Source organism: Salvelinus namaycush, chromosome 27, assembly GCF_016432855.1.
Source record: "Salvelinus namaycush isolate Seneca chromosome 27, SaNama_1.0, whole genome shotgun sequence".
Classification (NCBI taxonomy): domain Eukaryota; kingdom Metazoa; phylum Chordata; class Actinopteri; order Salmoniformes; family Salmonidae; genus Salvelinus; species Salvelinus namaycush.
Window position 1 is genome coordinate 34,041,694 of NC_052333.1, and position 25,062 is coordinate 34,066,755.

Consider the following 25,062-nt stretch of genomic DNA (forward strand, 5'->3'; position numbering starts at 1 on the left):
TAACCTAGAAAATCGCTCTAAACTACACAATTATCTTTGATACAAAGACGGCTATGTAGCTAGCTAAGATCAAACAAATCAAACCGTTGTACTGTAATGAAATGAAATGAAATATTTTGTAGAAATTAAGCCATATACAGTATAATTTTTCCAACTATTTTCCATCCCAGAAATTTGGAATAAGCAAAGGCTTTCAGTTCTGGTCAAACAGATGGAAACGGGTCTTAGACAACGTTTAACAGAAAAGGTCTTAAAATACATCAAAACACAATAATGCTGAACTGAAAACCCTTGCCAACTAATGTCAATTTAGTTTTGGAGAAATGATTAGCCTTCGGTAAGTTTAAGAAACATTGCCTTGTGCCATGAAATTCCGATACCAAAAACTCAACTTCTTATGGCTAGGGGGCAGTATTTCGACATCTGGATGAGAAGCGTGCCCAAAGTAAACTTGCCTGTTACTCAGGCCCAGAAGCTAGGATATGCATGTAGTTGGTAGATTTGAATAGAAAACACTCTAAAGTTTCCAACACTGTTAAAATAATGTCTGTGAGTATAACAGAACTGATATGGCAGGCGAAAGCCTCAGGAAAATCCATCCAGGAAGTGGGATTTTTTTTATGTGGGTATTTTCAATTGAATGCCTATTGAGTATCTAATGGGTTAGGACCCAGATTTCAGTTCCTATGGCTTCCACTAGATATCAACAGTCTTTAGACATTGTTTCAGGCTTGCTTTCTGAAAAATGAAGAACAATGAGACCTTTCTGTCAGTGGACTGAGGAAGAATGCAGAGCTGGTTTGCGTGCATGACCGAGTGCGCGCCCTTCGTTGTTTTTCCTTTCTATTGAAGACGCAATTGTCCGGTTTAAATATTATTGATTATTTCAACAATTGACAACCTGAGGATTAATTATAAACATCGTTTCACATGTTTCAACAAACTTTACCGGTACTATTGGGATGTATTCGTCTGCATGTCTTGACCGCCTTTGAGCCAGTGGATTACTGAACAAAACGTGCCAACAAAACTGAGTTTTTGGGATATAAAGCGGGACTTTATCGAACAAAACAAACATTTATTGTGTAGCTGGGACTCCTGTCACTGCTACCATATGAAGATTTTCAAAGGTAAGTGACTAATTTTATCGCTATTTCTGACTTTTGTAATTCCTTTACTTGGTTGTAAAATGTTTGTATGGTTTTGTAAGCGGGGCGCTGTCCTCAGATAATCGCATGGTATGCGTTCACCGTAAAGCCTTTTTGAAATCTGACAAAGCGGCTGGATTAACAAGAAGTTAATCTTTAAGCCGACGTATAACACTTTTTCATTAATGTTTATTATGACTATTTCTGTATTTTGAATTTGGCGCTCTGCAATTTCACCAGATGTTGTCGAGGTGGGTCGCTAGCAGGAACGCCTGCGCCAGAAAGGTTAATCCTCTTCAAGATATTTTCTAATTTCTCTCCCTCGTGAGGAGTTAACAGAATTAGTTATAGTGTTCTTACTTATATCAAGTTTGTTTATGAATTATTGAGCAATTAAAATGGTTAATTAATTGTCACCAATTACTGTAATTCAATTGGCAGTAATAGGAAATCATAGTAGTCACAAACCACAGTTCGGTCACCTGCTACTATCCTCCCTTCTACTGGCATACTGTTATTTTCAGCTCATAACTGTTTTTTCCCCCTCTTTCTGTCAAAGCCAGTCTGTGAAAACAGTCTGGACAACTCCTCCCTCTCACTCTCCCTCTCTCTACCGCTCTCTCTCTCTCTCTCTAGTTAATGTCACCTCTCTTACTGACACCTAACATGACACCTACCCTCTTTCCATTTACTTTAACAAGCATCCTCATCCACTGACCACCGACCGTCCACGGACAGTTCGCCCTACCGGACCAAATATGAACCAATCATAGAAGTCTATGTTTCAACAAGTTTGGACAGCACAGTACTGTAAAGTAGAGTAGAGCATAGTAGAGAACAGTACAGTAAAGGAGAGTACAGTGCTGTAGAGTGGAGTGAAATGCTTACTTATGGGCCCTTCTCAACCATGCAGAGACAAAGAAAATAGAGAAATAATAAAACGTAATAGTAATAATAAATACACAATGGGTAATGATAACTTGGCTATGTACATGAGGTAACAGTACAGAGTCGATTGAGGACTCCGAGGTAATTGAGGACTCCATCCTAGCTGGAGGGGTGCTCTCTTCTTATCTATCAACATAGACAGGGCTCTAACTCCTGTAGCTCCACAATGAGATAGGGTGCAGGCCAGGCAGCAGGCTGATAGCCAGCCTGCCAGCTTAGTGGAGTCTGCCACTAGCACAGTTAGTGTAGTCAGCTTAGTTCTCCCCATTGAGACGGTGTCTGTGCTTCGATCTAGGTCGGAAAAAATCTAAACATGGCGGTGTTCGCTTTAGCAATCTCACTGGAATAAAGACCTCTTCTATCCCTGTCATTTTTTGAAGAGACTGCGATAATACCTCACAACTCAAAATAGGACTACTTCATGTTTGATCTCTCATTTCCAAGGCAGTTATAGTCAATGAACTAATCACTGATCATAATCTTGATGTGATTGGCCTGACTGAAACATGGCTTAAGCATGATGAGTTAAATGAGGCCTGTCCTCCTGGTTATACTAGTGACCATATCTTCCGTGCATCCCGCAAAGGCAGAGGTGTTGCAACATTTTTTGAAAGCAAATGTCAATTTATATGAAAAAATGCTTTTTCATCTTTGAGGTTCTAGTCATGGAATCTATGCAGCCTACCAAATCACTTTTTTTAGCTACTGAATACAGGCTTCCTGGGCCAGAATACAGTGTTCCTCACTGAGTTCCATGAATTCCTATCAGATTTGTAGTTATGGCAGATATTTTTCACATTTTTGGTGACTTTGAAATTCACATGGAGAAGTCCACAGACCCACTCCAAAAGGCTTCCGGAGCCATCGTCGACTCAGTGGGTTTTACACAACATGTCTCGGCACCTACGCATTGCCACAATCATACCCTGGATCTAGTTTTGTCCCATGGAATAGATATTGTTGATCTAAATGTTTTTCCTCATAATTCTGGACAATCGGACCACCATCGTATTACGTTTAGAATCGCAACAAATAATTTGCTTAGACCCCAACCAAGGATTATCAAAAGTCGCGCTATAAATTCTCAGACAACCCAAAGATTGCTTGATGCCCTTCCAGACTCCCATCACCTACCCAAGGACGTTGGAATACAAACATTCTGTTAACCATCTAACCAAGGATCTAAACTTAACCTTGTGTAATACCCTAGATGCAGTCACAACCCTAATAACAAAAAAACGTGTCACAAGAAACTAGCTGCCTGGTATAGAGAAAATACCTGAGCCCTGAAGCAAGCTTCCAGAAAATTGGAGCGGATATGGCGCTCCAGAAAATTGGAAGTTTTCCAACAAGAAAGACCGTACTGTGCAATATCGAAAAGCCCTCACTGCTGCCTGATCAGCCTACAACCTGATTGAGTATAATAATGTAACGGCTGTCGTCTTCCTCCTCGTCTGAGGAGGAGAAGTTAGAAGGATCAGAGGACCAATGCGCAGCGTGCTAAGTGTCCATCACGTTTATTATCAAACATAAACTGAACACTAAGAATTACAAAACAATAAAGGTGAACATAAACGAAACCGAAACAGTTCTATCTGGTGCAGACACACGAAGACTGAAGACAACCACCCACAAAACCCAACACAAAACAGGCTACCTAAATATGGTTCCCAATCAGAGACAACACAAAACACCTGCCTCTGATTGAGAACCATATCAGGCCAAACACAGAAATAGGAAAACATAGAAATACAAACATAGACTGCCCACCCCAACTCACGCCCTGACCATACTAAATAAAGACAAAACAAAGGAAATAAAGGTCAGAACGTGACAAATAAAAACAATCCTAAATGTATTTTGGATACTGTCGCAAAGCTAACTAAAAAGCAACATTCAGCAAGTGAGGTTGGCCTTCACTTCAGCAGTGCTAAATTCATGAACTTCTTTGACGAAGAGATCATGATCATTAGAAAACAAATGACGGACTCCTCGAAAATGGCTATTTCTCCCAAACTCAGTTGTCCTGAGTCTGCACAGAACTGCAAGGACCTCGGATCAATGGAAACACAAAAGTTTTTTAATCTTGTGTCTGTCGAAACATTCATGAAAATAGGAATGGCCTCTAAACCTTCCAGCTGTCTATTGGACCCTATTCCAACTAAACTACTGAGCTAATAGCTATTTCCTGTGCCAGGTACTCTTATAATCTAAACCCGGCAAAGCCAGAAGAGCCTGGTTCCTCTCTAGGTTTTTGTCCTAGGTTCCTGCCTTTCTAGTGAGTTTTTCCTAGCCACCATGCCTCTACATCTGCATGGCTTGCTCTCTGAGGTTTTACGCTCTGTTTCTTAATAAGCACTTCGTGACTAAGCACTTTGTGACAACTGATGTTGTAAAAAGGGCTCTATAAAACATTTGATTGATTGATTGAGGTACAGTGCATTCGGGAAGTATTCAGACCCCTTGACTTTTTCCACATTTTGTTCAGTTACAGCCCTATTCTGAAATGGATTCAATAGTTGTTCAATCAATCTACCCACAATACCCAATAATGACAAAGTAAAAACTGATTTTTCGAAATGTTTGCAAATTTAAAACACTAATTTACATAAGTATTCAGACCCTTTACTCAGTACTTTGTTGAAGCACCTTTGGCAGAAATTACAGCATCAAGTCTTCTTGGGGGTAGCTCTACAAGCTTGGCACATAATGATAATGACAAAGCGAAAATGAAGAATTTATAATATAATTTTTTGCAAATGTATAAAAAAAACAAATGCCTTATTTATGTACGTTTTCAGACCCTTTGCTATGAGACTCGAAATTGAGCTCAGGTGCATCCTGTTTCCTGTGATCATCCTTGAAATGTTTCTACAACTTGATTGGAGTCCACCTGTGGTAAATTCAAATTGATTGGACATGATTTGAAAAGGCAAACACCTATCTATATAAGGTCCCACAGTTGACAGTGCATGTCCAAAAACCAAGCCATGAGGTCGAAGAAATTTTTCGCAGAGCTCCGAGACAGGATTATGTTCAGACATCGATCTGGGGAAGGGTACCAAAACATTTCTGCAGATTTCAAGGTCCGCAAGAACACAGTGGTCTCCATCATTCCTAGAGCTGGCCGCCTGGCCAAACTGAGCAATCGGGGGAGAAGGGCCTTGGTCAGAGAGGTGAACCAATCAGGTCTTTATGGGAGAGTAGCCAGACGGAAGCCACTCCTCAGTAAAATGCACATGACAGCCTGCTTGGAGTTTGCCAAAAGGTACCTAAAGACTCTCAGACCATGAGAAACAAGATTCTCTGGTCTGATGAGACCAAGATTGAACTCTTTGGCCTGAATGCCAAGCGTCACATGTGGATGAAACCTGGAACCATCCCTACGGTGAAGCATGGTGGTGGCAGCATCATGCTGTGGGGATGTTTTTCAGCGGCAGGGACTGTGAGACTAGTCAGGATCGAGGGAAAGATTAATTTAGCAAAGTACAGAGAGATCCTTGATGAAAATCTGCTCCAGAGCACACAGAACCTCAGATTGAAGCGAAGATTCACATTCGAACAGTACACCGACCCTAAGCACACAGCCAAGACAAAGCAGGAGTGACTTTCGGACAAGTCTCTGAATGTCTTTGTGTGTTCAACCCAGAGCCCGGACTTGAACCCGGTCGAACATCTCTGGAGAGACCTGAAAATAGCTGTCCAGCGACGCTCCCCATCCAACCTGACAGAGCTTGAGAGAATCTGCAGAGAAGAATGGGAGGAACTCCCCAAATACAGGTGTGCCAAGAAGACTCCAGGCTGTAATCGTTGCCAAAGGTTCTTCAACAAAGTAACTCAGTAAAAGGTCTGAACACATATGTAAATGCAATATTTCAGTTTTTGGTTTTTCAATAAACTTGAAAAAAATTCTAAAAACCTGTTTTTGCTTTGTCCTTATGGTGTATTTTGTGCAGATTATAGGCTTTGTGGGCTACAGTCATAGCTATGTCTTCCAATGGTGTGACTGCTGTCCGCATCCAAAGATTATCCAACTTGAATAAACACTTGGAGGTAAGGACGACAGCAGTGGTGTAGTCTACGGCCATTCGGATATCACTTATTATTGCTATCTACATAGTGCATTGATGTGAATCACACTGCTGCTCTCTCATTTAGCTATTTGTGCCTTACGGATTGTGGTTGTTATGGATGTTATGTTATGGATCATTGTTTTTGAAACCTGGACAGCCAGTAAAAAATGCGCTCTGGCAACAGCTACATAGTGCGGATCCCAGCCTATGAAATAAAAGTGGGGTTTTTATTGCTCAATCTAAATCATGCTGATAAAAGAAAACAAATCCATAGGCCTAATGGAGACATGCTCAAACTTGCACACTTTTGATAGACTTAAAGGGGCAATCTGTAGTTGCTACATCCATTTTTGGACTTATACATTATATATATTAATGTAAAGATATTATTATATGTAGTAGAAAGCAATGGGTTAGAAGAAGCCTACATAACCAACCCATAAAGTAAAATGTAACATCCATACATGTCCAGCTATGTAAACTTTAACATTGATTTATCCTGCGATAGATGTCATTCAATTGGTGACAAATGTTTGTCTTCTTCTAATCCCTCTTTTTTATTATTCTTTTTATTTCACCTTTATTTAACCAGGTAGGCCAGTTGAGAACAAGTTCACATTTACAACTGTGACCCGGCCACGATAAAGTAAAGCAGTTTGACAAAACCAACAACACAGAGTTACACATAAACAAATGTACAGTCAATAACACAATAGAACAAAATTAACAAATCTATATACAGTGTGTGCAAATGTAGAAGACTAGGGAGGTAGGCAATAAATAGGCCATGAAGGCGAAATAATTACAATTTACCATTAACACTGGAGTGATAGATGTGCAGATGATGATGTGCAAGTAGAGATACTGGGGTGCAAAAGAGCAAGAGGGTAAGCAATAATATGGGGATGAGGTAGTTGGGTGTGCTATTTACAGATTGGCTGTGTACAGGTACAGTGATCGGTAAGCTGCTCTGACAGCTGATGCTTAAAGTTAGAGGGAGATATAAGACTCCAGCTTCAGTGATTTTTGCAATTCGTTCCCGTCGTTGGCAGCAGAGAACTGGAAAGAAAGGCGGCCAAAGGAAGTGTTGGCTTTGGGGATGACCAGTGAAATATACCTGCTGGAGCGCGTGCTATGGGTGGGTGTTGCTATGGTGACCAATGAGCTGAGATAAGGCAGGGCTTTACATAGCAAAGACTTATAGATGACCTAGAGCCAGTGGGTTTGGCGACGAATATGTAGTGAGGGCCAGCCAACGAGAGCATACAGGTCACAGTGGTGGGTAGTATATGGGGCCTTTGGTGACAAAACGGATGGCACTGTGATAGACTACATCATGTAGGCTGAGTAGAGTGTTTGGGGCTATTTTGTAAATGACATCGCCGAAGTCAAGGATGGGTAGGATAGTCAGTTTTACGAGGGTATGTTTGGCAGCATGAGTGAAGGAGACTTTGTTGCGAAATAGGAAGCCGATTCTAGATTTAATTTTGGATTGGAGATGCTTAATGTGAGTCTGGAAGGAAAGTTTACAGTCTAACCAGACACCTAGGTATTTGTAGTTGTCCACATATTCTAGGTTAAAACCGTCCAGAGTAGGGATGCTGGTTGGGCGGGAGTGTGCAGGCAGCAATCGGTTGAAGAGCATGCACTTAGTTTTACTAGCATTTCAAAGCAGTTGGAGGCCACGGCAGGAATGCAGTACGGCGTTGAAGCCCGTTTGGAGGTTTGTTAGCACAGTGTCCAAAGAAGGGCCAGATGTATACAGAATGGTGTCGCTGCGTAGAGGTGGATCAGAGAATCACCAGCAGCAAGAGCGACATCATTGATATACAGCGGGGCAAAAAAGTATTTAGTCAGCCACCAATTGTGCAAGTTCTCCCACTTAAAAAGATGAGAGAGGCCTGTAATTTTCATCATAGGTACACTTCAACTATGACAGACAAAATGAGAAAAAAAATTCCAGAAAATCACATTGTAGGATTTTTTATGAATTTATTTGTAAATTATGGTGGAAAATAAGTATTTGGTCACCTACAAACAAGCAAGATTTTTTTTGCCCCACTGTATACAGAGAGAGATTCGGCCCGAGAAATGAACCCTGTGGCACCTCCATAGAGACTGGCAGAGGTCCAGCCAACAGGCCCTCCGATTTGACTCACTGAACTCTATCTGAGAAGTAGTTGGTGAACCAGAACTCTAAGGGGAAAGTAATCTAAAAGTAACTGAATGTAATCAGATTACGTTACTGAGTTTGGGTAATCCAAAAATGACTTTATTGATTACAATTTTGGAGAGGTAACTAGTAACTGTAACGTATTACATTTAGAAAGTAACCTACCCAGCCCTGTATATATTTATATTCCGGTCTCTGATGTTGCTCGCTCTGATATTTTTTTTATTTTTTTTTATTAATGTGTCTATTGTTTTTTTTGCTAAGGTATTACTGCACTGTTGGAGCTGGAAACATAAGCATTTCGCTGCACCTGCAATAACATCTGCAAATCTGTGTAGCGACTAATGAACTTTTATTTAATTTTTGATTTGATTTGCATGAGGTCCAGTGAACAGCAAGAATGATGACATATTTTCCTGCGTTTCCCCTCTCTCTGCCAGAAATCTGATGTGCTTCTCTTCCTGGGATATGTTTTTATCTTTCTGTTTTGGCCAAGTTAGAGTAATCATTAATCAGCTCACTTTCACTAGCCCATCTGCGGGATGCTCATCTTCTTCTACCAAAAAGCCCTGGCTGAACCATCATTGGCTTCCTCTACTGCAGTTTGTTGTTTAGCTCGTTCTTCCCAATCTAGAAATATGGCCTTAATATCCTTCCACATGACGTTTGTCTTTGCAACAATAGTATAGAGAGAATTCAACATTACTCTCATAAAAATTATATATATATATATATATATATTTAGAAAACCTGTAACATTTGCATGAGTGTTTACCTCAGAACATGATTAATGAAAACTCCTAAACTCAGATTCACTGCTACAAAGTCTAGTAATCCCATTCATTTTTAAAACTACCATGCATTGCATTGCATATCTGTGTTTGTACAAACACTTGTTCTATTCCTTTGTGTCTACGTTTTCATATCTGGTGCCACAGTCCACAGCTCTAGTTCGCTTTTCTCATCTCATTTTAGTGTCTGTTTCATTAAAAACTAGCTTGCTAACTCCCCCGAAGCAGAATGGAGAAAGCAAAGAACCATGGCCCCACGGCAGCGATAGGCATTTTCTAGGATCTTTAGGGGAGGAAAGGAGTCAGACTGTTGACTTAATTTCCTGCCTACTGCGTCCCAAGGTGCTCTTTGTCTCCGAGGTCTGCTCACACTCTCTTTACTCTCTCTTTCTTCCTGTTTTTGTATTTGTTCTTCTCACTATCTCTGTGGGGTGTCACAGTAACCAATCAGACCTGGTGAGGACTCATGTCAGTCATGGACGGTAACCACGGCTAGCTACAACCTTATCATCCTGGTCCTTTGCTTTGTGTATCAAAGTGATAGTCTTCCAGCGTGACATATTTTAGTAAGAGATATAGAAATATCCATATTGAAGAGCTTGTAGATTATGCTCTTGCTACAGAAGTTAACAGATGTGTTTTTATTGTATGCCTAAGCAGATGCCATCTCTTCCAGTGAGTGTGATTTCATCCAACGTTTTTACCCCTAATCACCCTCTTGACATACTTTAAGACTGAGATAGAGTATGCACTCGTAATATTAAAACCCCCCCTTTGAAGCATTAGTATCTTTTTTTCTGCCTCTGCTATTTAAACAGCTCTCAAAAAGCCAGCAGTTCACAAGGAGGTCAACCTTGAAGAGATAGTCTGTGATTTATTTGGTTCGCAGGAGGGGAGGCGTGGGGAGAGCCAGCACCCCATCCAGAACGGGATGTTTTGGCAGCCTGCATGTATCGGTGCCCCTGCTGTGACAAGCCAAGGGATGCCATGTTGTAAAACCTTAGCCAAGGTGCTTTTAGAAATGAACCAGGGACACACAGGTTTCAAGCTCAACAGAACACGGTGCCTCCAGATCCGACTTCGCATCCCACCGAGCCAATTAGCTGTGCATCACCAGATCTGGCATGTAGGTCTTTTGCATATCAAACAGTAGCAACAAATCAAAGACAACGTATGGCATTAGCCACAAATCAAATGTGACATTGAATGAAGAAACTCTCAAATGTTTATTTTATAGAGACCCCCCTACATTCGCTGTCGGTGTCCACTTTGTCTCTTCCACCCGACAGTGGAGAAAGCGAAAGGTCTGATGCTCTGCAGAAAGGATGGGTGGTTTTAATGAAGCAAACCGCAGAGTGTTTGACAGACACGCCTGCCCAATCGGATTCACCAGAGTGCCACCTTCTCCTTTCCTCCCCTCGCTCGCATGTAAATCTCTCTCTTTAATCTTCTTCCACTTGGGCCTCCTCATCTTAATCCCCTTCCTCCTCTTGCTCTCCTCCATTGCATCCTTTCATTTCTGCCTTGATCTCATATTGTAATGTCCCTTATATTTAAAGCATAAAATCGGTCATGCAAAACTACATCAACTGAGACATTCTAGGCGGAAATGGGAAGCTGTGGCGAGCGAAAACCTTCCCACTCTACGAGGCTTGACTGAGCACAGAGAAAGTGGGCTAGCAAGTTTGGACGACTTTTCTGAATTCAAGGCTTCTGAGAAGAAAAAACACCCACCAGAGACACAGCAGCTTTATGTTTCCGAGGCAGGGATGTGTATGTTGTCTGTTACTCTATTTGTTGACCTGGTTAAGCGTGTCCACTTCAGTGGATCTAAAAATGTATCCTACACCCTAGTTTAACGCATAAAAGGCTATTGACATAGTGGAAGTCCTTTCAACATCCAGGTCGGCTGACCATGAAAGTTAAACACCTGCAAAAAAGGACATAGTGACATCCAAACACTTGAGAGGGCTAGCGAGGTTAGCATACCCATACCTACCACCAAAGAATATTAGCGGCTTTATAGCCTATACATCCTACCCAAAATGTTGGCTACCTCTGATGTAAAATACAAGATTATCCTGTATATTGTTTTAATATGGGGATATGGGAATGTACAAATGCCTGGTGGCATTTTTTAAAGTCTTTGAACAAATTAAGTTGTTAACATGATATTAAATGGTATTATACTGAGTGCTCTTTCCATGACATAGACTGACCAGGTGAATCCAGGTGAAAGTTCTGATCCCTTATTGATGTCAGTTGTTAAATCCACTTCAATCAGTGTAGATGAAGGGGAGGAGACAGGTTAAAGAAGCATTTTTAAGCCTCGAGACAATATTGAGACATGGATTGTGAATGTGTGCCATTCAGAGGGTGAATGGGCAAGAAACAATATGTAAGTGCCTTTGAATGGGGTATGTTAATAGGTGCCAGGTTCACCGGTTTGAGTGTGTCAAGAACTGCAACGCTGCAGGGTTCCAATTAAGTATATTGGGCAATACACTAGATGACTAATAGGGGGAGCTGTATTGAATTCACTGTAATTCCACCTTGGCACTGCCCCAATATTTTGGAAGCTATAGAAATGCAATTATTAATATCTACATTCATTATTGCCACATTTATTCTATTACAGACAACTTAATGCATACTTTTAAATGATATTCTTTGAGCTATGCTTAAGCAATAAGGCATGAGGGGGTGTGGTCTATGGCCAATATACCACAGCTAACGGCTGATCTTGAGCATGACGCAACACAGAGTGCCTGGATACAGCCCTTAGCCGTGGTATATTGGCCATATACCACACACCCCCGAGGTGCCTTATTGCTGTTATAAACTGGTTACCAACGTAATTAGAGCACTAAAAACAAAGGTTTTGTCGTACCCGTGGTATACGGTCTGATATACCATGGTTGTCAGCCAATCAGCATTCAGGGCTCGAACCACCCAGTTTATGAATACAAATTTGAATGAAAAAATATAGAAAAACATTTACCTTAAAGCATATTTTTTTTGTTGAGATTACTAATGTTATTGTCCCCACTACAAAATACATGTAATTTTGTCCTTGAAACATTTCATTGAAATACTCCAGAATTCTGTTCATTCTTACCTGCTCCTACCGGGGAGTGCCAATATGGCTGACCGGTGGCTTCAAAGCCTTTTAATGGACATACTGTACAAAGCATCAGCAAAAGGGTTTATCATTGGGTTTTTCATGCTCAACAGTTTCCTGTGTGTATCAAGAATGGTCGCCCACCCCAAAAATACCCAGCCAACTTGACACGACTGTGGGAAGCATTGGGCCAGCATCCCTGTTGAGTGCTTTCTACACCTTGTAGAGTCCATGCCCTGATGAATGGAGGCTGTTCTGAGTGCAAAAGGGGGTACAACTCAATATTAGGAAGGTTTTCCTCATGTTTTGTAAACTCTGTATATATTGTAATTTCAAAATGTGGATGGTTTCTCCATACTGAGAATTGACTAAAGTTTTGGGAGCAAAAGATGTTGAAGTTTTAAAAAATCTGAATAATCTAAGTGAAGGCAGAACAGATGTATATGCCTTGGCATGCTGACTGCAAGAATGTCCACTAGAGCTGTTGCCAGAGAATAGAATGTTCATTTCTCTACCATAAGCCGCTTCCAATGTTGTTTTAGAGAATTTGTCAGTACATCAAACTGGCATCCCAACTGCAGATCACATGTAACCACGCCAACCCATGACCTCCACATCCAGCTTCTTCACCTGCGGGATCGTCTGAGACCAGCCACCCGGACAGCTGATGAAACTGTGGGTTTGCACAACTGAAGAATTTCTGCACAAACCGTCAGAAACCGTCTCAGGGAAGCTCTTCTGAATGCTCGTGGTCCTCACCAGGATCTTGACCTGACTGCAGTTTGGCGTCGTAACCGACTTTAGAAGGCAAATGCTCACCTTTGATGATCACTGGCGCGATGGAGAAGTGTTCTCTTCACGGATAAATCTTGGTTTCAACTGTACCAGGCAGATGGCAGATCTGATGTCAATGTTGTGAACAAAGTCCCCGTGGTGGTGGGGTTATGATATGGGCAGGCATAAGCTACGGATAACAAACACAACTGCATTTCTATCTATGGTAATGTGAATGCACAGAGATACAGGGATGATTCCTGAGGCCCATTGTCATGCCATTCATCCGCCACCAACACCTCATGATTCAGCATGATAAAGCACGGCCCCTTGCAGCAAGGATCTGTACACAAACGTCCCTTATTCTTCCATGGCCTGCATACTAAGCAGACATTTACTTTTGACATTTTAGTCATTTAGCAGATGCTCTTATCCAGAGCGACTTACAGAAACAAATGGTGGTCACACCAGATACTGACTGGTTTTCAGATCCACGCCCCTACCTTTTAAGGTATCTGTGACCAACAGACTCGTATCTGTATTCCCAGTCATGTGAAATCCATAGATTTAGGGTCTAATGAATTTATTTCAATTGACTCATTTCCTTATATGAACTGTAACTCAGTAAAATCTTTGAAATTGTTGCATGTTGTGTTTATGTTTTTGTTCAGTAAATACATTTTCACACTTGGAACTTCCAAGACGCAGCTGCTTATTTCAAAATCTATTCAAGTGCTTTTGCTTTAAATCATCATTCCGACACTATTCCACAAAACCAATGACTCCTCTGAATATATTTAGCACATCAATATTTTCATAAATTTCTGTCTGCACATAGTCCTGTTTACCCGTTTCTCTCTATTTTCTTTCCTAGATGCATCAGCTCAGTGCTTTTCCTACGAGGTCTGTGTTTGATGTGGAGCAATGGCTCTGGGAGTTTATGAATTCATATTTAAAGGGGCTCAGTGATGGGATGGGGGCAACAAAATGGCTCCTCTGTCCTCCCCACAAGCCGGTCAGTCTTCCTGCCGCCAGCCCCACTCCAGTATCTCATAAAAGCCCAGCCGGATCACTCTGCCGGAGCTGCAGTAAGAGCACTCTGTTTTTTTCAAATAGGGTGGTGGAGTGGAGGGGCGGGGGGAAGCTAAAAGTAGTCTGTGTGTATTACTAAAATGGAGTCCTGTGTCGGTGTCTGAGAGTTGTCACGTTAGTGTGCTGGTTTCAGAACCAAACCTCAAAGTGTGTAGCTTTTTGTCAGCCGAGTTGGGTGCAGGTGTCTGTTTCAAGATGTCAGAAATATTCTACCCCTGCCTGAGTATTTTGAGAAAATTACCAAAGGGGAATCGTTGCTTTATCATGGAACTTGTTACACACCTGATCATAAAAGAGGGTTCATACTCTACTTGTTGTTCAGATAGAAAGATCATCAACTGAATGAGTCTCTATTGGCAGGTTGAATTTAACAGGGATTTGAGGAGTTGACTTAATATGCAGAGACTTTGCACTGTGTTCCCACTCCCCAGTCGCATAAGCAGTTAGCCAATTTGTGAAATCTGTGTAATACAGACGCCTCTATGGGACTAATATCACTAAAAGCTCAAAATCTTCATCTACATGCAATCTGATCTGCTGTCCTTTCTCGCCTTTTGGCTGCACTCCTGAAATCCCCCGTCTGTCTGACTGTGGCCATTCGCTGTTCCGATTAGGGAACGTGCTCTAAAAGTCTGGGTTGCATAAGAGTGCTGTTTTTGTCTGTCTCTCCATCATGTTCCATATTGTGTAGCAGCAGATAAGATCAGGTGTGGGCAGGATAGACGGGGGAACTGTCTGGGAGGGGATATTTGACAGACCTGAATTGCTGTCGGAGCAAAGTCCGAAGAGCAGTACATTATTAGGTTTAAAATTAGCAACGAACCCCGGGTGAGATACAGATGGTACTCGAGTTATTAAACACCTCGACAGTGTTTGAAATGGAGGCGATATAAACCGTTGTGTCATTATTTGAACAGCTCTCGAGATGTACCTCTCGTTAAAATATAATTAAACATGTATTTTTAAGCAAATGAGGCTTGAACCTAGTCTGATTAGAATTGCTAGACGCCAGACTTGTCAAGTTTCGTGTACGCTGTCGTGTTTCTCTCGTGTCGACGGCCAAAAGTACCTAGGAAAATGCCAGTCCCTTAGGTCATTTTGTGGTAAATGTCCTGATTAATTTGAGTCTGGGAATGCTAACTGCAACTCTCTGGCATCTCAGGACTGCACTTTTTCAGATGGAGCGTGATAAATGAAGAAAACACACAATTTAGGAATGTTCTTTGTCAGATGAACCTCACTGGCTCCCGTATCACACGTTTTGATCTATGTGATGTGTGTTATTTTTCCCTGAGTGTGGTTTCTGTGACCCTCCCTGAGATTTTCGCTAACATGGATTCCATCTCAGCCCTGAGAGAGTTAGGTCTCTCTCTTGTGTGTGCAGTACATGGTGATAAAAGATAAGATAAATGTCAAAATTTTCTATTTGCAGTGCGTTGTTGTGCATTGGACATCATATGGCAGTCTTTTGCCTCAGACGAGGCTAATGACATCTTTCCTGCCATTACTCACGTTATTTTTTGCTTCCCAGATTTGGAATTGGCCAAATATTCAACAACAGAATTCCACAAGGACGGTATGATCAACTTTGAAATATTGTTCCTTTACCTTGAAATGCAGTTCTACATTTTTTCCAAAAGCCACCATTGTTGGTTTAGCTCCAGCAAACCTATTCTGTCTGATGAATATATCAAATTCAACATTAAACTCAGCTCATACTTATCAGAGAAACATGCACTTTGCAAGTATTTACAAATGCCATGACATGGGCAACATACTACATGGTATTTAGTCTGATTCATATTCATTTGTATTAAAGTATGTATTTAGATCGCACTCTTCCAAAAGTTTCTCAGAATCCATCATGTACCTAGGAATTAAAGCTTTTTTGCTCAGAAGTGTGAAGTCTTATGTAATTTGTAATTGTAATTTGTAGAGTGGCATGTATATTTGAAGTCCTGCTAGCTGTAGCTTCAGAATGATGGATAGCCGATAGATTGTCAATTTAAAAAGACAGTCAATTCCTGTCACACACAATAAAGACCTCATCTAGAACTGATTTTACTCAGGAACGGTATGGAACATTTCTGGCGGCCATCTGCCTGAAAGAGTGAGTTCACATGGGATCTTACTACAGATGTAGGATCTTAATTTGATCACCCTGTTGCAGTATAACTTTCCTGATATTAAACGTTTAGTGTATTTGAGGTTTAAAAAGGCTTTCCACTTAGAAATGTCAGACTTGATTCTCCCTTACGAAAAACGTATCAGCCCATACAAAAAAGTCCATTAATTATGATCCAAATAATAATTCACATTTTCTGTTGCTGTTGGATTATTTTCCTGCTGTTGCAAACTGGCTCAAATTAAGATCCTGTATGTGTGGAAAGACTCATACTGTATATCGATGCGTACAGGGGTACAATCTACATTTCAAAAGACTAAATGTAGTAAGATGTGACCAGCTGCCTCATGTTTTTGCTGCAATCTCATTGGTGCTTAAAAAAGCAACCCTCACTGACACATCATTAAAATTATACAGTTAATTTTAAGTATGTAATTTATGATTATGTACTATCAACCATATTGATGCTCATTTGACAAACATAAGTCCTTTTTGGGAGGTATTTGTCCGTTTTACAGCCGCTCGTGGTGGAGTATTTTGGTGAAATGTTCATTTGCTAATTTTCATTTTCTCAAACATTTCCAATAAAATCTAAAAACCTGGAGAATTTCCTTTTCTGTTTGTTGATAGAGAAAACAGGAAAGCAATGCATGCCTTGGTCCGTTAGTTCTTCTGTGAGCAAGGGTACACACACACGCACAAACAAGTAAATACTCACAGAAACACAAACACATAGGTGTGTGTTCACACACAATCACACACCTATGCAATTTACCAACAGCAAGTATTAAGAACGAATGCATAGGCCTGTTGGAGTGTACGCAAACACACACACACACACACACTCAAACATACACACACACAGGGAGGTGTGATCTGCCAGGGCAGGCTGTGAAACACTGCTATGTGAGAAAACATCTCGGAGAGCAAACAGAGCCTCACAAGGCCAGCGCTTGTTCTGGGGCCAACATAGAGGGCAACGCTCTTCACATCTCAGTGAGAAGAGAGAGGGATCGAGAAGAGAGAGGAGAGGAAAAGGGCAGAGAAGTGAAGAGAGATGAAGAGGGAGGAGAGGAAATGGGAGATAAGGAGGATAAGAAAGGAGGGGGTGAGAGGAGAGAGGGAACAAGGGAGGAGGACGATTTTAGAGAGAAGATGATAAAGGTGGGAAAGGAGGGAGGAGAGAGCGATGGATGGGAGAGGAGAAAGAGTCGAGCTAGATGATAGAGAGAAGGGCAGGAGCCACGTGAAAAGTTGAAAGGAGATAGAAAGGTAGGAAAGGAGACAGAGGTTAGTCATTGAGCAATGTTTATCCCTAACTTTACCCCTGGATGCTGTTGTTCCATATCAACAGTCTGTGAGACGTCGGTAAACTACTCTCTTAGAAAAGAAGGTACTACTTAGAACTATAAAGGGTTCTTCAATTATCCCCATAGGAGAACCCTCTGAAAATAATTATTGTTGGTTCCAAGTGGAACCCTTTCACTTATACAAGGTTCTACGTGGAACCGTTACACCACTGAAAGGTTCTAAATATACATTTTTTTAACCACCAAAGGGATCTACCTGAAACCAAAAAGTGTTCTCCTATGGGGACAAAAGTAAAATGGCTAAACCAAAAAGCCACTTTACAGCTTGTAAGTCCTTTAGTGTAAGTCCCACCTCAGCATCTCTGCCACACTTCTGGACAATGTGTGAAAGCTGGAGGCTGACAAAGCTCTAGTTTTCTACCACAATACACAGCCGGCCCCTGTGTTCTGCTAACAATGAGCCAGGAGAATTGAAACCAGACAACCAACCATTTTTTTCCCTCTCTCTCACTTTTCAGCCCTTTTATTTTTGGTGCACTGGGACCAGGCTGTTTTTAGAAACCCGAACCTGTTATGCATATATAATCTGCGATCAGATGTCTTGTTGACATGTGCACCTACCACCTAAGACCTGCAAGAGCAAGTTCAACAATGCCGGGCGCAAAATGTCCCACCTTCAATAACATAAATCTCAAAGCCCGAGAACACTCACATAAAAGGGGAAGATTGTCATGGAGGTAGACATATTTTCAGCTCAACACGTCTGTTGTGCTTTTCAGCCGCCCCCTTTGGCCCATTCCAAGCCTGTTCATGTCTGTATGGCTGGTATTCCCCTTCTATTAGATCTGGATCTCAGTAAAAAGCTTCACCCGTAGCATAGGCAAGTGAGTGCCAAACATTTTAATGGCTGCCTTGGTGCCAGACAAATTCGAGCATTGCTAATCTCTCAGACAAAACCAATCTTTTGCTTTTGTAGCCAGCTAAAATGTCTCCCTTTAATGAGTTTATTCCTGCACTGTGTGTTTATGTCGTTTTTTTTTTCTTGTTCTTTACCATTCTTGTTTCAGCTTAGTGCTAAGGTGCCTTTGCCTCTAAACTATGTTAATTGTTGTGGACATTTTTTCCAGTCTGGAAAACTTTACTATGGTCGGACGAACAGTGGAGGGGCTGGTGCTCGGTGTCAGACTCTTTCGGTTGCTGTGGCCCGTTTTGGGTTGCCGTGACGCCTGCTGCCCAACTACGGGGGATTGGTTGTTTGTGTTGGCCATCCAAGACCTGTCTGGACAGTCACGGAGACAGACCATAATGCAAGGGTGCACTGAATAGATTCCCAAATGTCAAAAGAAAACCAAAGTTAATAACAGATTCTGCTTTCACAAATCATCACTCAGTGTTATGAATGCTTGGAGAAGCTTTGTGGCGACTGTAAACGCCTCTCACGTTGCTCACAGGGGTATATTTTAAGGGATATGTTGTTTGAGGGTGTATATTTAGCAAGCAAAATACAACTCCAGGCCTTTTCTTTCCCTGAGCAGCCTGCTTTTTATGTTTTCAATTTGTATTTCAAGCGTCTGTTAGTCATCCAGTGCAATGAGATATCCTCCACTTCAAAAGAAATTGACAACAATCGAATTGAGAAATAAAAGCCGTATAAATAAACAGTAATCAAAAGTATTACAATGCCAGTGCTTGGTGGCTAAAAAATAAACAAAGACTAACTCAGTGTATGCGTTTGGCATGTGTGCACATGCATATGCGTACGCGTGTTAGAGCATGTGTATTCCTGTGTGTCCACATGTTGGACACCGCAGACTCATGCTTCCTGTGCACAAACAATGAATAAACAGAGCATGGTAGAGTTGGAAGGAAGAGGCGCCAGCCTTAGAGCAACCGAATAACAGCGGAAGTCTATGAAGGGAGCTGGGACGGGTTCAGCTCCTGCACAAAGGGCACCCCGTGCCTCCCACTGAGATCCATAGGACGGGATCATCACTGACATTCCACATCTGGGAAACAGTTGAGATCAGGAGAGCTGCTTCGTCTGAGAAATACAAGTGCGGGTGACTGATTTGATGCTGCAACGTATATCATTGTGTGTCAGAGTGAGTCTCCTGTGTGGGATGTGCGGTGCAATAAGGTTTTGCATACATGTAAATATGTGTACATATGTGTAAATGTTGTGGTACATTGATTGAACAATAGGGATACATTTGCACATGCTGTGTGTCTGTCCGTCCGTCAGTCCCGTCCATGTTGACGGCAGTTTGCTAATGTGCCCTTCCATGTGGTAATCATCAGATTACTCCCGCCCTGATAAAGGTACCTGACGGTAACCTGCGCACGGTTACATCAGGACCCTAACATCCTTTTAGACTAACATTTCATTTCTATCCTACATGAGCTCTGTATTGCCTGGTTAGGAGCTTAAATCCATTTGTATTGTTCTCTTGTTACATCGTTACCTAGTTATTCTGTGAAATGTAACAATGCTTGCTAAGTCTCCACAATCCTCACTCTTTCCCCTCTCCGCTCTGCTCTTGTCCAATGGGGAATGTGATCCTCAGAGACAATTCCTGCCAAACTATTAAAAAAGCAATGAAAAATGCAGGTCATTATAAAATTGTCAGCATGTGTGAAATCAAGTGGAGAGACGCAGATGTCCTCCTTAGTCATGATGATACATGCGCACATGCACACGTGCATACACAGCACACACACACACAGCACAACCTTTATCAAATCCCACACAGATGACATTGTAACATTGGTACATTCAGTACGATTCATTAGCAGACTCTCCCCATCTTCTCCTTGTGTCCCCATCTTCTCCTTCCACGTAGGAGTTTGCTGATGTCTCCTTCCCCTGTCAGTCCATGACGCGAGCTGAGTGCTTCTGCAGCTACATTCATGCTATGATTCATGCATCCACATTACCAGCAGTTTGGTAATCATCAACCTCTCCAGAATCTCTCCTCTCATCAACTAAAGGGAGCTGTCAGCATTTCATACTGGTTTTATTATGGAGCCCTCCAGTTTGGTTGTAAATTAGCTCTGTAATGACTGCTTCCAGGGTCTTTGCTGAAGGTAGATATTCACCAAGTGTAATCGATAAACCCCACAGCAATTTAGTTCTGGGTGATTTTTTTATTTATTTTGTTTACCAAGTAATAGTTGTTTTCGTTACCTTTCAATACCACACCTTGCGAGTATAACTGCACTGAACTTTCTAAAATGTTTTATGATATTGGTCCTGAGGTCAATGGCATCATGAACTTTACCAAGTGCCAGGACACCTGGTGGCCTCTGCCAGGAGGCTGAAACAAGACAGTGCATTTGGAAAGTATTCATACCCCTTGAACTTTTCAAAATGTTGTTACATTACAGCCTTATTCTAAAATGGATTAAATAAATAAAAATCCTCATCAATCTACACACAATACCCTATAATGGCTAAGCAAATGCATATTTTTTTTTTTAAATGTATAAAAAATGTAACACAGAAATACCTTATTTACATAAGTATTCAGACCCTTTGCTATAAGACTCGGATTTGAGCTCAGGTGCATCATGTTTCCATTGATCATCCTTGAGATGTTTCTACAACTTGATTGGAGTCCACCTTTGGTACATTCAATTAATTGGACATGATTTGGAAAGGCACACACCTGTCTATATAAGGTCACACAGTTGATAATGCATGTCAGAGCAAAAACCAAGGCATGAGGTCGAAAGGAATTGTCCGTAGAGCTCTGAGACAGGATTGTATCGAGGCACAGATCTGGGGGAGGGTACCAGAACATTTCTGCAGCATTGCAGTCCCCAAAAACTCAGTGGTCTCCATAATTCTTAAATGGACTCTTCCTAGAGCTGGCCGCCCAACCAAACTGCGCAATCGGGGGAGTAGGGCCTTGATCAGGGAGGTGACCACTCTGTCACTCTGACAGAGCTCCAGAGTTCCTCTGTGGAGATCAGAGAACCTTCCAGAAGGACAACCATCTCTTCAGCACTCCACCAATCAGGCATTTATGGTAGAGTGACCAGACGGAAACCACTATTCAGTAAAAGGCACATGACAGCCCAATTGGAGTTTGCCGAAAGGCACCTAAAGGACTATCAGACCATGAGAAACAAGATTCTCTGGTCTGATGAAACCAAGATTGAGCTCTTTGGCCTGAATGCCAAGTGTCACATCTGGAGGAAACCTGGCACCATACCTACGGTGAAGCATGGTGGTGGCAGCATCATGCTGTTGGGATGTTTTTCAGCGGCAGGGACTGGGAGACTAGTCAGGATCTAGGGAAAGATGAACGGAGCAAAGTACAGAGAGATCCTTGATGAAAACCTGTTCCAGAGCACTCAGGACCTCAGACTGGGGTGAAGGTTCACCTTCCAACAGGACAATGACTCTAAGCACACAGCCAAGACAACGCAGTCTCTTAATGTCCTTAAGTGGCCCAGCCAGAGTCCAGACTTGAACCCGATCGAACATCTCTGGAGAAACCTGAAAATAGCTGTGCAGCCACGCTCCTCATCCAAGCTGGCAGAGCTTGAGAGGATCTGCAGTGAAGAACGGGAGAAACTCTCCAAATACTTGTGTGCCAAGCTTGTAGCGTCATACCCAAGAAGACTCAAAGCTGTAATCGCTGCCAAAGGTGCTTCAACAAAGTCCTGAGTAAAGGGTCTGAATACTTATGTAAATGTGATATTTGAGTGTTTTCTTTTCTCCGAAAATTTGCAAAAATCTAAAAACCTGTTTTTGCTTTGTCATTATGGGTTATTGGGTGTTGATTGATTAGGGGATTTAAAAAATATATATATATTTTAGAATAAGGCTGTAACGTAACAAAATGTGGAATAAGTCAAGGGGTCTGAATACTTTCCGAATGCACTTTAACCCCAAGGACACCACATCAAAATCCACAAAGAAATGGTAGTCTCCATAATTGAACCCCATTGAAAACCTGTGGTTTGAACTGAAGAGGGCAGTCCAGAAGCACAGAAAACGGATATCAAGGATCTGGAAAGATTCTGTATAGACGAATGGTCTAAGCCTGAATCTTAAACCCAACACTTTGAGTGACCACTTCGAGCACTAGATCACTTGATATGCACTTTCACGAGTCAAACGAGTCAAACTCAAATGCTAGTTGTCTAGTCATGGAGGGATCCTCTGCGTCCTTCGGAAGCTTTTTGATCGAATGGGCATCTTATGTCTACTCGGCGCCCTTGGCAGCAACTTCTTCCCATGAATCTTATAATGTTACTGTCACGCTCGTCTGATGAAGAAGGAGTGGACCAAAGCGCAGCGTGGTACGTGTTCATGATATTTTATTAAGCTGAACACTGAAACAAAAATAACAAAGAGAAAAATGAACAGTTCTCTAAGGTAACTACAACTATACAGAAAACAACTACCCACAAACACTGGTGGGAAAAAGGCTACCTAAGTATGATTCTCAATCAGAGACAACGATAGACAGATGCCTCTGATTGAGAACCACACCCGGCCAAACACAAAGAAATAGAAAACATAGAAATAAAGAAACTATGCCCACCCTAGTCACTATTCCCACCCTAGTCACACCCTGGCCTAACCAAAATAGAGAATTAAAGCCTCTCTATGGCCAGGGCGTGACAGTTACCTAGCAACAAGAGTCACTTGTCGCCCTCAAAAATAGTCAAATAAATCAAGATATCGATAAATCTGTAATTCATTTTGAAGTTTGATTTCGAGGAGGTCTTAGTCACGTTATTTTACATAAAGCTAAGTTTAGTGTATTTCTGAAGTTTGATCATGCACACGACAACTTGTCCAATATTACCTTGCTAGCTAAGCCTGAGCCAGTCACTTCATATAAAACGAAAGAGAAGATAACCAACCAGCTAGTACAACACTAAATGCAATGCTCCTTCCATAAGCAAGCTAGCTAGTTAGTTAGCTACTGTAGTGACATTATTTTTATCAAAATGAACACGTTTTAATGAGGTAGCAAACAGCCTGCTCTGCCATGAGTCAGTACAGTATCGATTCTGCTGCTCCACTGTGCGTTTAGCTGACCCAACGTTACAACATAGCGATTGGTGCTGAAGTGCTAACATATGGAATGGTTTTAGGATGGTCATACAGTACCATTAATCATTTAGCTATTTGATTTTGAGTTTTAGGACCCCTTTATGTATAAAAAAAAGATTAACAAATTATTTGATAAAATATTGAATTTGGGCAAAAAATGTAATGAATCACAAGAAATAAGGTGTCTGTCCTATATCTATGAGATATAAGAAAGCACAGGAAATATTCTTTTTTTTTTTACACATATTTAACCCCTTATTTGTGTTGGCACCAACCTACCTCCATACTTCTATTTGTTTGTATGGATTACGTTCAGACGAGTCCCGTGACACTTGTGGGGGTCGTGGAACACCATCGTGAGAGTCTCCCCTTTCCATAACGGTTCGGATGCTACATAATAGGTTTTCCTGAGCAGACCGATTTTCGGGATGTCTCATTGTCTGACACACACCGATATAGCTCTGCCACCTTCCACCGCAGATGCGGAAGGCTGCCATAGGCACATGCGTGGACTGAGACTAGTTTAAATGGACAGATTTTAATATATATATATTATATATATTTTTTTTTATTGTTACTTAGATTGTTTCACGGGTGCATCAATAGACTCTTCAGGATTAAAATAAATCTCTTTCTCTGAGCAATTGTATTAGTATTATATATATATATATGTTTTATTTTTATGTACAATATAGCCCAGTATTTGTATTATTTATGTTATACAATCTTTTTTGCTCATCTTTATCATTGGTGCCAATCATTTTCGATCAGACTATACATGTGTATGTCCATATAACATGTGTACAAGCGTCTGTAAATATGCTTGTTGCTGTAATGCATATTTTGAGAACATTCTGAGAACAACCAAACAGTAAGGAACAACTTGTGCATGTTGGCTTCTTACACTACAAACGATTCCAATTCCAGTACAGTGAAATCATTGTTCACTGCGTATCAGAATGATTTGGTAAAATATTAAGAAAGTAGTTTCCTATACTTTACCATGGATACAGTGAATCCTATTCCTAACAATAGCAACCCAACATTGTCTATTAATCTGTTAAGTATTCAGAGTCTATCCTCTTAGTCTAATATGAGGCTTTACTAGACTAACATTCTGACATTCATAGTCATCTATAACAACGCTCTGAAATGTCCCTTTCAAATGAGCCTGTCGCTGCTCTGAAAAGTCACATGTGACTATGTGACTTTAAGTGCTGCTCGGAAAGTCACAGTCACATGTCATACTAGCCTGCTGTTGGTCGCTTGGTGCTGTCAACCATGATGTATATGCTCAGGGTTCACATTATCCATGGCTAATTGAAGTCATTCTCAAGTAATATCTTAAATCAACTGTTTCCTCTTGAACATTTCTGTCGGAATTGGAAGCATGTGAAATGAATGGACCCAAAGGATCGCTTTTTAACGTTTGGG